Here is a 14491-nt window from a genome sequence, read left to right as displayed (position 1 = left end):
ACCAGACGCCGGTCGTGTGTGTGTCTATTTTGTTTAAAGTTGTTAGACTGAAAAGTGTGGCAATAAAAGCCCCATTTCTGAACCTGATCTCGGTCCTGCCGTCCTCTGTGCTCCAACCATCCGTACAAACCGTTACAGTGGTGCCGAAACCCGGGACGTGGAGCACCAGCCGATCAGCCCCATGGAGTCCTCCCCGTTCGCCGACCTGGTCCACGCCCTCGCCAGAGCCCAGCAAAGCCAGCACCAGGCGCTCGTCACCCTCCGAAAGGAACAAGAGCGACGCTTCGAGGCCCTGGTGCTGGCCCAGCAAGAAGCGAGAGAGGCGTTCCGGCACCTCCTCGCGTCAGCGGGGTCCACCAGCACTCCTACTGCGGGCCCGTCTCCCCTCACCGTCACCAAGATGGGCCCGCAGGACGACCCCGAGGCGTTCATCACGCTCTTCGAGCAAGTCGCAGAAGCCTCGGGGTGGCCGATGGAGCAGCGCGCGGCGCGCCTCCTCCCCCTGCTAACAGGAGAGGCACAGCTGGCCGCGCTACAGCTCCCCGCCGACTGCCGGCTGGCCTACGCGGACCTCCGCCGGGCCGTCCTCCAGCGCGTGGGGCGCACCCCAGAACAGCAGCACCAGCGCTTCCGCGCGTTGCGCTTAGAGGAAGTCGGCCGGCCGGCCGTTCGCGTTTGGCCAGCAGCTCCGGGACGCCTGCTGGTGGTGGTTGAGGGCCGACAACCGCGACGCCGAGGGGATCATCGACCAGGTGGCGCTGGAACAATTCATCGCTCGCTTGCCAGCAGGAACCGCGGAGTGGGTCCAGTGCCACCACCCGGCGTCGCTGGATCAGGCAGTTGAGCTGGCAGAGGACCATTTGGCGGCTGTTCCGGCAGCAGGACAGCAGACAGCATCTTCTCTTCTCTCCTCTTCTCTCTCTCTCTCCCCCCCTCCTCCTGTGTCCCGTCCTCGCCCCATTCCCCCACCACGGAGGCGGGGGCCGGCACCACCCCAGCCGGCCCGCCGCACCCGCGGTGCCCTCCCGTTTCTCTCTTCTGTGTCTGTCTCTTCCCCCCCCCTCAGGTGAGTGAGCCCCAGAACACCGGTGCAGAGGGAAAGCCCAGGCCGGTTTTCTGCCGCTGCGGGGAGCCGGGCCACCTGCAACAGCAGTGCACGGCGATGGAAGTGGGCGCAGTGGTTCGGATCCCCGACGCGCCAGAGGCCACCCTCGATCGGGCCGGAGCGTATCGCATACCGGTGAGTATCCAAGGGGATACATATCAGGCGTTGGTGGATTCTGGCTGTAATCAGACCTCAATTCACCAAAGCCTGGTTCAAAACGAGGCATTGGGGGGAGCACAGGGGGTGAAGGTGTTGTGTGTGCACGGGGACGTTCACAGCTACCCTTTGGTGTCGGTCCATATCGTTTTCAGAGGGGAAAAAGTTATAGTGAAGGCGGCGGTTAATCCTCGCCTTACCCACTCGATAATTTTGGGGACGGATTGGCCGGAATTTCGGGATTTAATGACGCACTTAGTCAAGATTGGGTCCTGCCATTTAACGGGGGGAGGTCCCGGTGTCGCTTTGGCGGGAGCAGCTGTCACAGAGCCGCCTACGTCATCTCCGCGTCAGAGTGAGGAGCCGCCGGCTCCTCCTCTCTCTCTTGGAGAATCCCTCGCAGATTTCCCATTAGAGCAGTCGTGAGACAAGACTCTGCGACATGCGTTTGATCAAGTGAGAGTAATCGATGATCAAACGCTCCAGCCGAACGCCACCCCGTCCTTCCCCTACTTCGCGATTATGAAGGATAGGTTATACCGAGTGATGCAGGACACTCAAACTAAAGAGCGAGTCACGCAGCTTTTAATTCCGAAGAGCCGTCGGGAATTGGTATTCCAGGTGGCTCACTTTAATCGCATGGCTGGACACTTAGGGCAAGATAAGACACTAGCCCGAATAATGGCCCGATTCTATTGGCTGGGGATTCGCGGCGATGTTCGTAGGTGGTGTACGGCGTGCCACGAATGCCAGTTAGTAAATCCAGCGGCCATTCCAAAAGCGCCCTTGCGCCCTCTTCCATTGATCGAGACCCCGTTTGAGAGAATTGGAATGGATCTCGTCGGGCCATTAGATCGGTCAGCACGGGGGTACCGCTTTATATTAGTTCTGGTGGACTATGCAACGCGATACCCGGAAGCAGTGCCTCTGTGCAATATCTCAGCGGAGGCACTCTTCCGCGTTATCTCCCGAGTCGGAATCCCGAAAGAGATTCTGACTGATCAAGGCACCACGTTTATGTCACGGACACTGCGCGAACTGAATGGGTTATTAGGGATTAAGCCGATCCACACCAGTGTGTATCACCCACAAACGGACGGTTTAGTGGAACGGTTCAATCGCACCCTCAAAAATATTATTAAAAAATTCGTAAGTGAGGACGCACGTAACTGGGATAAGTGGCTCGAGCCCTTGTTGTTTTCAGTGCGAGAGGTCCCCCGAGCCTCCACGGGGTTCTCCCTGTTCGAATTATTATATGGGCGTAAGCTGCGCAGCATTCTAGACGTGCTGCGGGAAAATTGGGAGGAGGGACCTTCACAAAGTAAGAACGAAATTCAATATGTTATGGACCTGCGCGCAAAACTCCACACGCTCACCCACCTAACCCAGGAGAATTTGCGGCAGGCCCAAGAACGGCAAGCCCGCCTGTACAACAAGGGTACGCACCTTAGGGAGTTCACACTGGGAGATAAAGTACTCGTACTGTTGCACACATCGAGCTCCAAATTGATCGCCAAGTGGCAAGGACCCTTTGTGGTCACACGGCGAGTCGGGGACGTTGACTATGAGGTGAGGCGAACGGACAGGGGTGGGGCGCTACAAATTTACCACCTCAATCTGCTTAAACTCTGGAATGAGGAGGCCCCCGTGGCGTTGGTGTCGGTGGTTCCGGAGAAGGCGGAGCTGGGGCCGGAGGTTCAAAAAGGGACTTTGGCATCATGTACCTCTCCGGTCCCCTGTGGAGACCACCTCTCCCCGACCCAACTCACAGAGGTCGCCCAGTTGCAGACCGAATTTTCGGATGTGTTCTCGCCTCTGCCCGGTCGCACTAACCTCATAGAGCACCACATAGAGACGCCCCCGGGGGTGGTACTGCATAGCCGCCCTTACAGGCTACCCGAACACAAAAAAAAGGTGGTTTGGGAAGAACTTGAGACCATGCTCGAAATGGGCATCGTCGAGGAGTCCCACAGTGACTGGAGCAGCCCGGTGGTCTTGGTACCCAAGGCCGACGGGTCGGTCCGGTTCTGTGTGGACTATAGAAAAGTCAACGCGGTGTCTAAATTCGATGCGTACCCGATGCCTCGTATTGATGAGTTGCTCAATCGACTCGGCACTGCTCGCTTTTATTCGACGCTGGATTTGACGAAGGGATATTGGCAGATCCCCTTGACTCCACTATCCCGAGAGAAAACGGCCTTTTCCACACCGTTTGGTTTACACCAATTCGTCACCCTTCCGTTTGGGCTGTTTGGGGCGCCCGCGACGTTTCAGCGGCTGATGGACAGAGTCCTCCGCCCTCACGCCACTTACGCGGCCGCGTATCTAAATGATATCATCATCTATAGTAACGACTGGCAGAGGCACCTCGAACATCTAAGGGCTCGTCGCTGAGACGAGCGGGGCTCACAGCCAACCCAAAGAAGTGTGCGATTGGGCGGGTGGAAGTACGGTATCTGGGCTTCCACTTGGGCAACGGGCAGGTGCGTCCCCAAATTAATAAAACGGCAGCGATTGAGGCCTGCCCGAGGCCCAAGACCAAAAAGGGGGTGAGACAGTTCCTGGGGCTGGCTGGCTATTACCATAGGTTTATACCTAATTATTCGGACATCACCAGCCCGCTGACTGATCTCACTAAAAAGGGGGCACCAGATCCGGTCCAGTGGACAGAGCAATGCCAGCAGGCTTTTTCTGAGGTAAAGGCTGCACTGTGTGGGGGGCCACTTCTACACTCCCCTGATTTTTCTCTCCCTTTTGTGTTGCAGACCGATGCGTCGGACAGAGGGCTGGGGGCGGTTTTGTCCCAGGAGGTGGAGGGGGAGGACTGCCCCGTCCTGTACATCAGCAGGAAGCTGTCAGTGCGAGGGGCGCTACAGCACGATCGAGAAAGTGTCTGACAATCAAGTGGGTGGTCCTCGCCCTCCGTTACTACCTGCTGGGGCGCCCTTTCACCCTCTGTTCGGACCACGCGCCCCTCCAGTGGCTCCACCGCATGAAAGATGCCAACGCGCGGATCACCCGTTGGTATCTGGCACTCCAACCCTTCAATTTTAAGGTGGTCCACAGGCCGGGGGCGCAGATGGTTGTGGCGGACTTCCTCTCCCGTCGGGGGGGGGAGTCGGCTGCGGCCTGAGTCGGGCGGTGGGGGTATGTGGCAGCGGGGGCGTGGTCAAGCGCCGGTCTGTGACAGGAGGGCGGAGTCAGGGAAGGTAAGTGGCAGAAATCACTACACCTGACTGCAATTAACCTGTTGTGTGTGTCTTCCCAGTGACCGTGCCCTATTTAGGGAGGGAGAGTGAGAGCAGAGGAGCTGATTCCCGAACCAGACGCCGGTCATGTGTGTCTATTTTGTTTAAAGTTGTTAGACTGAAAAGTGTGGCAATAAAAGCCCTATTTCTGAACCTGATCTCTGTCCTGCCGTCCTCTGTGCTCCACCCACCCATACAAACCATTACACTATGTAATCAGAAAACCTACTCTAGCTGCATGTGGTCCTAGTACAAGTAATTCTGTCTTGTCAGAGGGAAACAGAAGAAAAGTTAAGGATCTACTGTCTAATGTCCTCAATTTTATTAAGCTGGTGTCTCTCATCTGGCTTTGCAGAAACATACAACTGTGTGTCATCAGCATAACAGTGGAAACTAATACCATGCTTACGAATAATATTACCCAGAGGGAACATATAGAAAGAAAAAAAGCAGTGGGCCTAATACAAAACCTTGTGGAACACCAAACTTTACCTTAGTAGGCACAGAAAAATCACCAACAAACTGATAGCAATCAGTTAATAAGACCTGAGCCAGGAGAGAGCCGTTCCCTTAACTCCCACAACATTTTCTAGTCCATCAAGGAGAATGGAATGATCAATGATGTCAAAGGCCGCACTAAGGTCAAGCAATACAAGCAGGGAGACACAGCCCTGATCAGGTGCCAACAGTAGGTCATTTACTACTTTAACCAGTGCTATCTCTGTGCTATGATGAGGTCTAAATTCTGACTGACACATTTTATGGATGTTATTTCTTTGTAGATATGAGCTTAACTGCTGGGCCACAGCTTTTTCTAGGATTCTGGAGATAAAAGGAAGGTTTGATATTGGCCGATAATTGGACAGCTGAAAGAGGTCAGGTTTTTTTGTTTGCTTTTTTTAAATCAGTAGATAACTGCTAATTTAAGGGATCTGGGTGCATAGCCAAGTCAAAGGGAAGAATTTATTATTTTTAGAAGCGGTTCAAATGCTTCTGGTATTATCTGCTGGAAGAGCTATGTAGGTAAGGGAACTAGTAAACAAGTTGAAGAGTTTATGTGGAAATTAATGAAGTTAGCTAAATTTCTCTAAGGGGAGTAAAACATTCCAACTGCTGTGATATGATAGCTGTATTGTGAACTAAAGGGTTACTTAAATTGTCTGGCCTTAAATTAGTAGTTTGAATTTTGTCAGATATTTTCCAATTTTGTCATTGAAAAAAAAATTAATTAAATCATTGCTACAACATATTTCAGGCATGCATGTGTCTATGGTAGTCTTTTTCCTAGTTAATTTAGCTATAGTATTAAATTAGAATTGAGGATTATTTTTGTCATCCTCTATTAGAGTGGAGAGATATGTTGATCTAGCAGCACAAAGAGCTTCAAGAGGCTCCCCTTCCACACTAATTTGAATATTACCAATTTTGTTTGACGCCATTTTCATTTTAATTTGCAGGTGGGGAGTTTCAAGGTGCATCTGTAATCATACCAGGGTATTAGTTTTTTCCTCTGTAATAATTTTTCTTGAGAGTGAAGCAACATTATCAAACACTGACTAAATATTCAGTTGTCTGATCAAGTTCTGTGGGGTCTGATGGTGATCAAATCAAAGTTGATAACTCTAGGAAATTATTTATAAGACGCTGTGCAGTAGCTGACGTGAATGTACAGTGGATATAAAAAAGTGTACACACCCCGTTAAAATGATTTTTTTTTTTTTTTACTTCAGAAAAACCTGAGACCACAATAAATAATTTCAAAACTTTTCCCACCTTTAATGTGACCTATAATCTGTACAATTCAATTGAAAAACAAATCTGTTAGGGGGGAAAAACATTTAAAAAAAAAAAATGTACAATAAGCTGGTTGCATAAGTGTGCACACCCTTAAACTAATACTTTGTTGAAGCACCTTTTGATTTAATTACAGCATTCAGTCTTTTTGGGGAGGAGTCTATTAGCCTGCCACATCTAGACTCGGCAATATTTGTCCACTCTTCTTTGCAAAAGTGCTCCAAATTTGTCAGATTGTGAGGGCATCTCTTGTGCACAGCCCTCTTCAGGTCACCCCACATATTTTCAATTGGATTTAGGTCTGGACTCTGGCTGGGCCATTCCAAAACTTTTATGGGGTCATTGTCATGGTGAAAGATGAAATTCCTCTTCAGCTTTCTAGCAGACACCTGAAGGTTTTGGGCCAAAGTTGACTGGTATTTAGAACAGTTCATAATTCCCTCAACCTTGACTAAAGCCCCTATTCCAGCTGAAGAAAAACACCACCAAAACATGATGCTGCCACCACCATGCTTCACCGTGGTGTTTTTTTTGGTGACATACAGTGTTGTTTTTGCGCCAAACATACCTTTTGGAATTGTGGCCAAAAAGTTCAACCTTGGTTTCATCAGACCATAACACATTTGAGGCAGGCCTGGATGTTTTTTTTTGACCCTACCTCATAGTCCAGACATATGGAGAATATGGGAGACTGTTGCCACATGTAGTACACAACCAGTACTTGTCAGAAATTCCAGCAGCTCCTTCAGTGTTGCTGTAGGCCTCTTGGCAGCCTCCCTGACCAGTTTTCTTCTTGTCTTTTCATCTGAGACACCACTTATCAGCCACCTATAATGCAGTCCTTGGCACACTTCCCAGAAAACTGAATACACATCCACACCAAAACTCAGCTGACTTCAATGACTCACATGATGGCAGAGAGAGCCAAAGACCCACACATCACCCTAACAACTCTCTAGGCTGCTAACACCATTCACACCTAGCCCCCAGTGACTTATACCAAGCGTCAACACCAGGCATTGCCTAAATGCCCAACCCAGATGCTCAGGCAGATATACAGGTAGTCGTCGACTTACGACTGCGTTTGGTTACGACTGACCGGTCGTAAACCGATCTGGTCGCAAGTCGGCCTATGTTAAATGAACGCAAGTATATTGTGATGTGTAATGATATTGTAATCATCTTAAAGTCTTATTTTATCAACATTTTCTTATTTCATTACCTTGGCTCATTATTTGGTTTAAGTCAAACACTGCATACTACACTGCGTACAGTACAATTCGTTTAATATGCGCAAAACAAAAAATACGAAATACAGGTGTGAAAAATAGAAAACATTTTAGTTTGAAACATACCAAAATACAAATGTAAAACATAGCAAAATACAAAACTTAGTGACCGCTGGCATCACTGGCGCTTGGCTGTGGGTCGTCTACGTCATCATCAGCTGTTACAGTACTCGGGTTGGCGGGAGGATTTGCTCATTTCATAAACCAGGAGCTGGGGCGGAAACTGTATGACGGAGTGCGCGAGGGAGCGTGAGAGACACTGCGCGTGTGCCTGGAGCTGGGGCGGAAACTGCTGTACGCGGCGAGAGGCGCTGCCGGGAGCTGGGACGGAAACTGTCGTACACTCAGCTAGCTCAGCTGGGAAACACTTGCCAGTCATAACCAGACAGTCGTAAAGTCGATCGGTCGCAAGTTGCATAGGTCGTAAGTTGACGACTACCTGTATTTTATCATGTTAGGCCTGTTTGGGCACACCTATGGTCAGCTTCTTTAAGCACAAAAATGATTTGAGCAAGTACATTACAATAAAAACTACATATTAACCACCATCCTTGCCGCCCCTGTGATCGCCGTTTTGTTTTTCTTCTTCCTGATTTGTAACGGCAATTCTGAGTGGCTCGCTTCAGGTGCACATGTGCATTTGTGCTTTTCATCACTACAAGTGGTCGCTGGTGCTCTCTACGTTTTCCCAGGTTGACTTCAGGACATCCACATATACGAGTGGATGTCCTGGCGCTTGGCTGTGGGTCGTCTACGTCATCATCAGCTGTTGCAGCGAGTTGTAGCAGAAGTCCGCGGTGTACAGGGGCCAGAAGAGGGGCCAACACCATGTACTGTAGACCCCTTGCACTGACATCACATTTACCTTAGCAATTGTCGCTACACGATGCCTGGGGGGGCAAGCGAACTTTATTCACATACTGAAGCCAAGCGAAGATGTCCAGCATCTGTTGCTGTTGTCCAAAGAAAACTACAGCTAAAGAAGCTCTACTACCAGATTACTTGGATAATCTTAGACAGAAAGAAGTGAAGGACAGATATACGCGGAAATTAAAGTTTATTAGCGGTTATGATCTGTACAAAATGCCTCAAAACCACTGGAGTGACAGTGCAGATTTGTGGCCTGGCATTAGCATTAGCTACATGTTGGAATATATCTTCTTTTACCCGAAGAGTCCCGACATGGAAGAACAGTTTAAACACTACAAAAGCAAGAAAGCCTTCTTTGTGTAAAGACTTTTTCCTGACATCAGCTTTTGGGAACAGAATGTTACAAAAGCCAAAGCATTTACCCTCAAAGGACTCCTACCTGAACTGTGAGCTAGATAGTATTCCCACCCCTCCATGTTTCAGCAACCCCAAGGACATCTAGTTACACAGCGATCTGCACTCTATCATTTATAGATTGATGCTTATTATTGTTAAAACAATATCTGAAGTGTTATTTGTAAAAGAACAATATCTTGCTCTAGACTTCCAACAATGTTATAAGATTTTATTTTAATTTTATCTTCTAGCGGATGGTACAATAATTACCAGCACGAACAGAATCAGCACATTCCAGTTGTAGCTATAATCATATAGTAACTATAATAATTATTGTAATAATAAAAGCTAGTGGTAAGTACATTCAGTGAATGGAAAGACATGCTTGTGTCTCAAATAGTAAACCACACCCTCTACAGTAAATATGTATCATTTACATAGTGAATTATCCCATAAATATATCTAACCCCATTTATCATTGGCCCATCATGCATGTGAAGATGAGGATGACAGGTTGTTTAATTTCCTCCTAAATGCAAGGGCAAATTGAATGATAATACAGTACTGCAGTACACGGTGTTGGCCCCTCTTCTCTTCACCCTGTACACCGCGGACTTCTGCTACAACTTGGAGCTGTGTCACATTCAGACGTTTGCCAATGACACAGCCATCGTTGGGTGTATCAGTGATGACAGAGAGGAGGAGTATAGGAGCCTGGTGAGGGACTTTGCTGTGTGGTGCAACAGGAACCATCTGCAGCTCAACACCTCGAAGACCAAGGAGCTGGTCATTGACTTTGGGAGGTCCAGACCAAGGTCACGACCAGTTCTGATCAAGGGAGACGAGGTGGAGGCTGTGGATTCCTACAAGTACCTCGGGCTGTGGCTGGACAGCAAGCTGGACTGGACTTGCAACACCAAACACTTATACAGGAAGGGACAGAGCAGGCTATACTTCCTTAGGAGGCTGCGGTCCTTTAACATCTGTAGGAAACTCCTGTGGATGTTCTATCAGTCTGTAGTTGCCAGTGTCCTGTTTTACACCGTGGTGTGCTGGGGGGGCAGCGCATCCAAGAAGGACACACAGGGATGTGATTTGGGGCTGGTGAAATTATCTGAAAATTTTAGCTGGGGGTCTGGGGGCCGCAGGCCCCCAGCTGGTCCAGGGCAGCGCCCTGGTGGGGGGACAAGGGGGGGCAAAGCCCCCCGAAGCTCCTGGGTTCTGGGGTTTTCTGACTTAAAAATTGTACTAAAATGGCAAGCAAACACACAAGAAAAAAAATTGTCATGATTAACAAATTCAAGCCAATTTAATGGTCAACACGCAACTTTGAGCCCCTATAGTAAATTCAATGATTCTTAACTGACAAAAAGCCAAAACATGAAACCTAAAAATGTCATTCTAAATTAAATCATCTGCATTAGAATCAGGGCTTTGAACTGGTTCAAGGAACGAAAACGAAAACCGGGAACTTTTTCTATTTCACATGGAACAGAAACGAAACCAGAAACTTTATGTTCCGGAACAGAAACGCTTATTAAAAATAATGGTAACCGGTTAATACCGGTTTTTATTTCGTTCCTCAAAGTTTCTGTAGCCTACAAATAGTCATTCTTCTCCTGCGCAAGTTTCTATGACCCGCTGGGGTTCACTTCCTGTGTGACGTTCGCTGATTGAATGGAGAGAGCGGGAAGGTGGACTACTAGTGAGTAAGTGCATTACTGAGTGTCTGAGCAAAGAAGAGCCTGAACGATGCAACCTCCCTATTGGCTGTTTGTAAAAATGTATCAGTTGTTGCCCTTCCCACGGGAATCATCGCGGGCTCGAGAGACAAGACCTGATGAGTTAGTTCGTTGGTAGCAGAACAAAATGTCTGGACACAAATCGGGTTTTCAGAAAAGGAAAGAAAATAAACGGAGGGTCGAAAATACAAAAAAGGAGGCAGAAAATGCAAAACGAGTTTTAAGGTAGGACAAATGGTTACTTTTCTGAGGCAGCCCGCCGTGGCTGCCTGCAGGCTTATTTATTATAGCCCATTTAGTTAAAATAGTTGATATAAAGTGTTTATAGTTATGTGATGGTTGTCCTGATTTAGACTGTTTTTTGTTGTTGTTTTTTTTTGGGGGGGGGGGGGGGGGGGGGTTGCGTGATGTTGCACCCGGGTCCAGATTAGGGCAGAACCGGCCCTGGCTACATTTCAGCTGTAGTTTGTTATGTATGTATGTACTTGCATAGATGTGTACTTGGTCTTCCAATATGGCGCCTAACAAAATCTCGCGGCGCAGTGACATCATGCGGTAGCCCTCTATAGGGCCTGACTAGCCTTTGGTAACACAGGAGGACAGAGGATGGGAAGGAGCAGTAGCCTAGCCTGACAATAAGCAATACTGTGCAATATAAAGTGCAATATCTTTCCTGCTCCCCCCCACACACTTACCCTAACCCCACTTCTCCCCCCCTTTCCCCCCTCCCCCTTCCTCTCTTCCCCATATCTTATTCTTTTATATTTGCATATGTAAATACTTAATTTATTTTAATTTATCTAGAAGTTTTCTCTATTTCTTTTCTCTGTTGATCTGTAATGATGCTGCTGGAATCTTAATTTCCCTGAGGGAACCCTCCCAAAGGGATCAATAAAGTTTTATCTAATCTAATGACTCCTGTTTTATGTTTTTAAGTTTTTAAATATATGTTTTGCCTAACAATGACAATATTGCTAGTCATTGTTAGGCAAAACAAAGTGTGTTTTGTGTCCTAAACTCGAAATAAAAAGACGTATTACGTACTAGTACTGCATGTATGTCTTACAATCATATTGATTTATGTTTCATGTTTTCAGGGCTTGTCTTGTTCTGTTTCAGAAATAAATGTTTTTAAAAACATGTACTTTTGTCTAAATAACTCAATTATACCCGTAGAAAACATATCAGTACTGCACTGAACCATGTACTTGAAAACTTGCTGAAATACCGCAAAATTTTAGGGCAAAAGGAAATTCAAGGTGAGCAAAAAAATTTTTGAGGTCATTTCCCCTGCAGGGCAAAAGGTATCAAAAGTTAATGTTGAGGCCTGTACACCTACAGGATGACTCAACAACCCAGGTGAGTGACCTTAACAACTCTCCTTAGGGTTGCTTTTGATCCACTAGAGGATAAATACCTGGAACTCCCCACTAGTCAGACAGAACTGAAGAAGCCTTTCGGATGAGAGGTGAAACGTTTTCAAGAATTTAAAGTAGTCCAGTTGCCTTTTTTTAGCACCTACGGTTTACTATGACCTGGATGATTGAGAACTTTCACAGACAACCTGCTGTAAGCTACATCACTCCGCACATTGGGACGGGGCCAGAGCATACTGGACCTTTGCTAATTTAAACACCTCTACAAAGTTACTCTTCGTGACCTCAGACTGACGAAGGCATGTGTTGTTAGCTCCTATATGAATACCTATCTCTGAAAACCTGTGCTTGCCTAAGACCCTAAAATTACCTATGTCTGGATCCCTGGCTCCTGGTATACACCTGCTGGTGCCCCTCAAGGCCTAGCTAATTTCCCCATGCTGCATGATAGAGTCTCCTATAACTAGAGATCCTTCAGGTTTCTCAGTGGGTGCTTCACTGAGGAGAGCAAACCTGTCAGACACATGAAGCAGAGAGGAGTGGTACTCCCATGGGCGAGCCTCAGCGGTAGCTTTGGCTCTGCGATTATGCTGCAGAGTCATCACGCATTCACCCTGCTGTGAGGGCTCTAGTGCTGGAGCGAGGGGATTAGTAATTCCATCTAGGGCATCCAGACTTTCCCCTACAGAAACATAACACACTACATGATCTGGAAATAAATACTACATAAAAGTTCCTTATTCCACCAGTTAATTTGTTAGTTAAATTCATTGATCTTGTTCTCACTAACTCTCTCTAGAGTCTGGATGTGCACCTCTAAGGCTACACCCACACGACAATGAGATTTTTTTTTTTTAAATATCGCGTCCACATGGGCAACGGATCAGTTAAATTTCGGGTCCATATGGCAACGCAACGCTTGCTGAAAATGATGCAATACACATGCCACACCTCTAGGTGCACTGTAAGATGGTCCCATCGGAGACACCAGAACAATAGAAGAAGAAGTAGACACATGCGCATAAACCCCTTCTTCTGTAGCATTAGCCACATTAGCTTCTGCAGTGTTTGGACTACAGACTCTGCCCTAAGGGCTAGTCTCTCTCTCTCTCTCTCTCTCTCTCTCTCTCACTTTGCACCATTACACAATAAATATTCACAGTGAAAATATTTTGTAAGCGCGTTTCATGAACCAAGTTATAGGATTTGTTGACAACTCGCATCGAGTTCGTTACACTTCTACCCGACGTGAAGCACTGACAGTCATGTGGTTGTGACGTCATCGTAAACAAATCCGTTCTACTCATCCAGACGCCATATTTTTCCACTCTGGGACCCGTTCTCAAAAGATTTTGTTTTGGGGCACCCAAAACGCCGGTGCCGTGTGGACGCCAGGCTGAAACGATAAACAATTTTATCAGATTCACCTGAATCCGTTGCCGTGTGGACAGGGCCTAAAGCTGCAATCTTCTCTGTCAGAGAGCTAATATACACTTTTTACAAATAAAGCTATTACTAACGACAGAGGAAGAATGACAAAACATCCTGCACTCAAGCTGAATGTATGCCATGATAACGGTTTGCGTACTTTAATCAAAGATTTGTTGACATTAAGGCAGATCTGATGTGGATAGCCTCCAATTGCTGTCTGCATGGGAAGGAAAAAACTTTCAGTCTTTGGCATTCTCTGAAAAAAATTTAAAATGCGGAATAAGGGAAAGTGAAAATACAACAAAAATGAAAATGATTATTGAAAATTATTTGTAGAAAAGATGAGTGTAGACTAAAACACTGACACTGAAAGAAAAAGGACTTGCAGCAAACAATTCAAAAACAGGAATTATGTCACAGGAAGAGCTTTTAGCCTGACAGATATTAAAAAGATAGACAACAGCAGAAATTAAAAAGGGGATTTCATCATCTTCTGGGTAATGACCCTTACCAGCACTTTTTCTTGATATTTTTTGTATGTCAGTGCGTTTACATGCACATAGAGAAAATCGAATTTCTGCCGTTGCTCGTCTGAAATCGAAGTTCTAAATGGCATGTAAACACCTTAGCTAGGTTGAAATTGAACCGAACTTAATTTCTCGCAATCGAGCTACACGACCTAGATTATGCGATTTCTGCCGAGCAACTTAGTGCATGTAAACCCTATCGAGCTACGTATTCGATCTACTTACTTCAGCACTGCCCCTTCCGGAAGTGACGAGTGACGAGACCACAAGCGGGAAACACAACAGCCTCGGTCGGCATGACACGTCACCTTAGCCACCCACTTTATTAGGAACACTTCTGTTCGTACATACAAACTACAAACACTCTTCCTAGAGTTTAGAGTTTATTTTATTTTTAAAAGGGACAGTGTACAAATTAAACATTATCCTTGTGGTAAGGACAGATGTCTGTACCAGGTTATAGCAGTACATGCTAATTTCCGCCTGTAGTCCCTTTGTTTATACTCTTGAATAGCTCTTCTTCATGACGACAACCGGAAGTGTACCAACACGATGGG

The 14491-nt window shown here is 47.0% G+C and overlaps 1 protein-coding gene across 4 annotated transcripts in view; it reads right to left on the bottom strand.

The window, feature by feature from the left end:
* The window catches only part of pitrm1 (pitrilysin metallopeptidase 1), a 333676-nt gene that overhangs the window by 273386 nt on the left and 45799 nt on the right, over positions 1–14491 (bottom strand). The gene's annotated exons all lie outside the window — the stretch shown is intronic.

The sequence above is a fragment of the Neoarius graeffei genome, chromosome 23 (genome assembly GCF_027579695.1).
Source record: "Neoarius graeffei isolate fNeoGra1 chromosome 23, fNeoGra1.pri, whole genome shotgun sequence".
Taxonomy (NCBI): domain Eukaryota; kingdom Metazoa; phylum Chordata; class Actinopteri; order Siluriformes; family Ariidae; genus Neoarius; species Neoarius graeffei.
The sequence above is the reverse complement of the archived record's forward strand: the minus strand, read 5'-3'. Positions and strand labels throughout refer to the sequence as shown.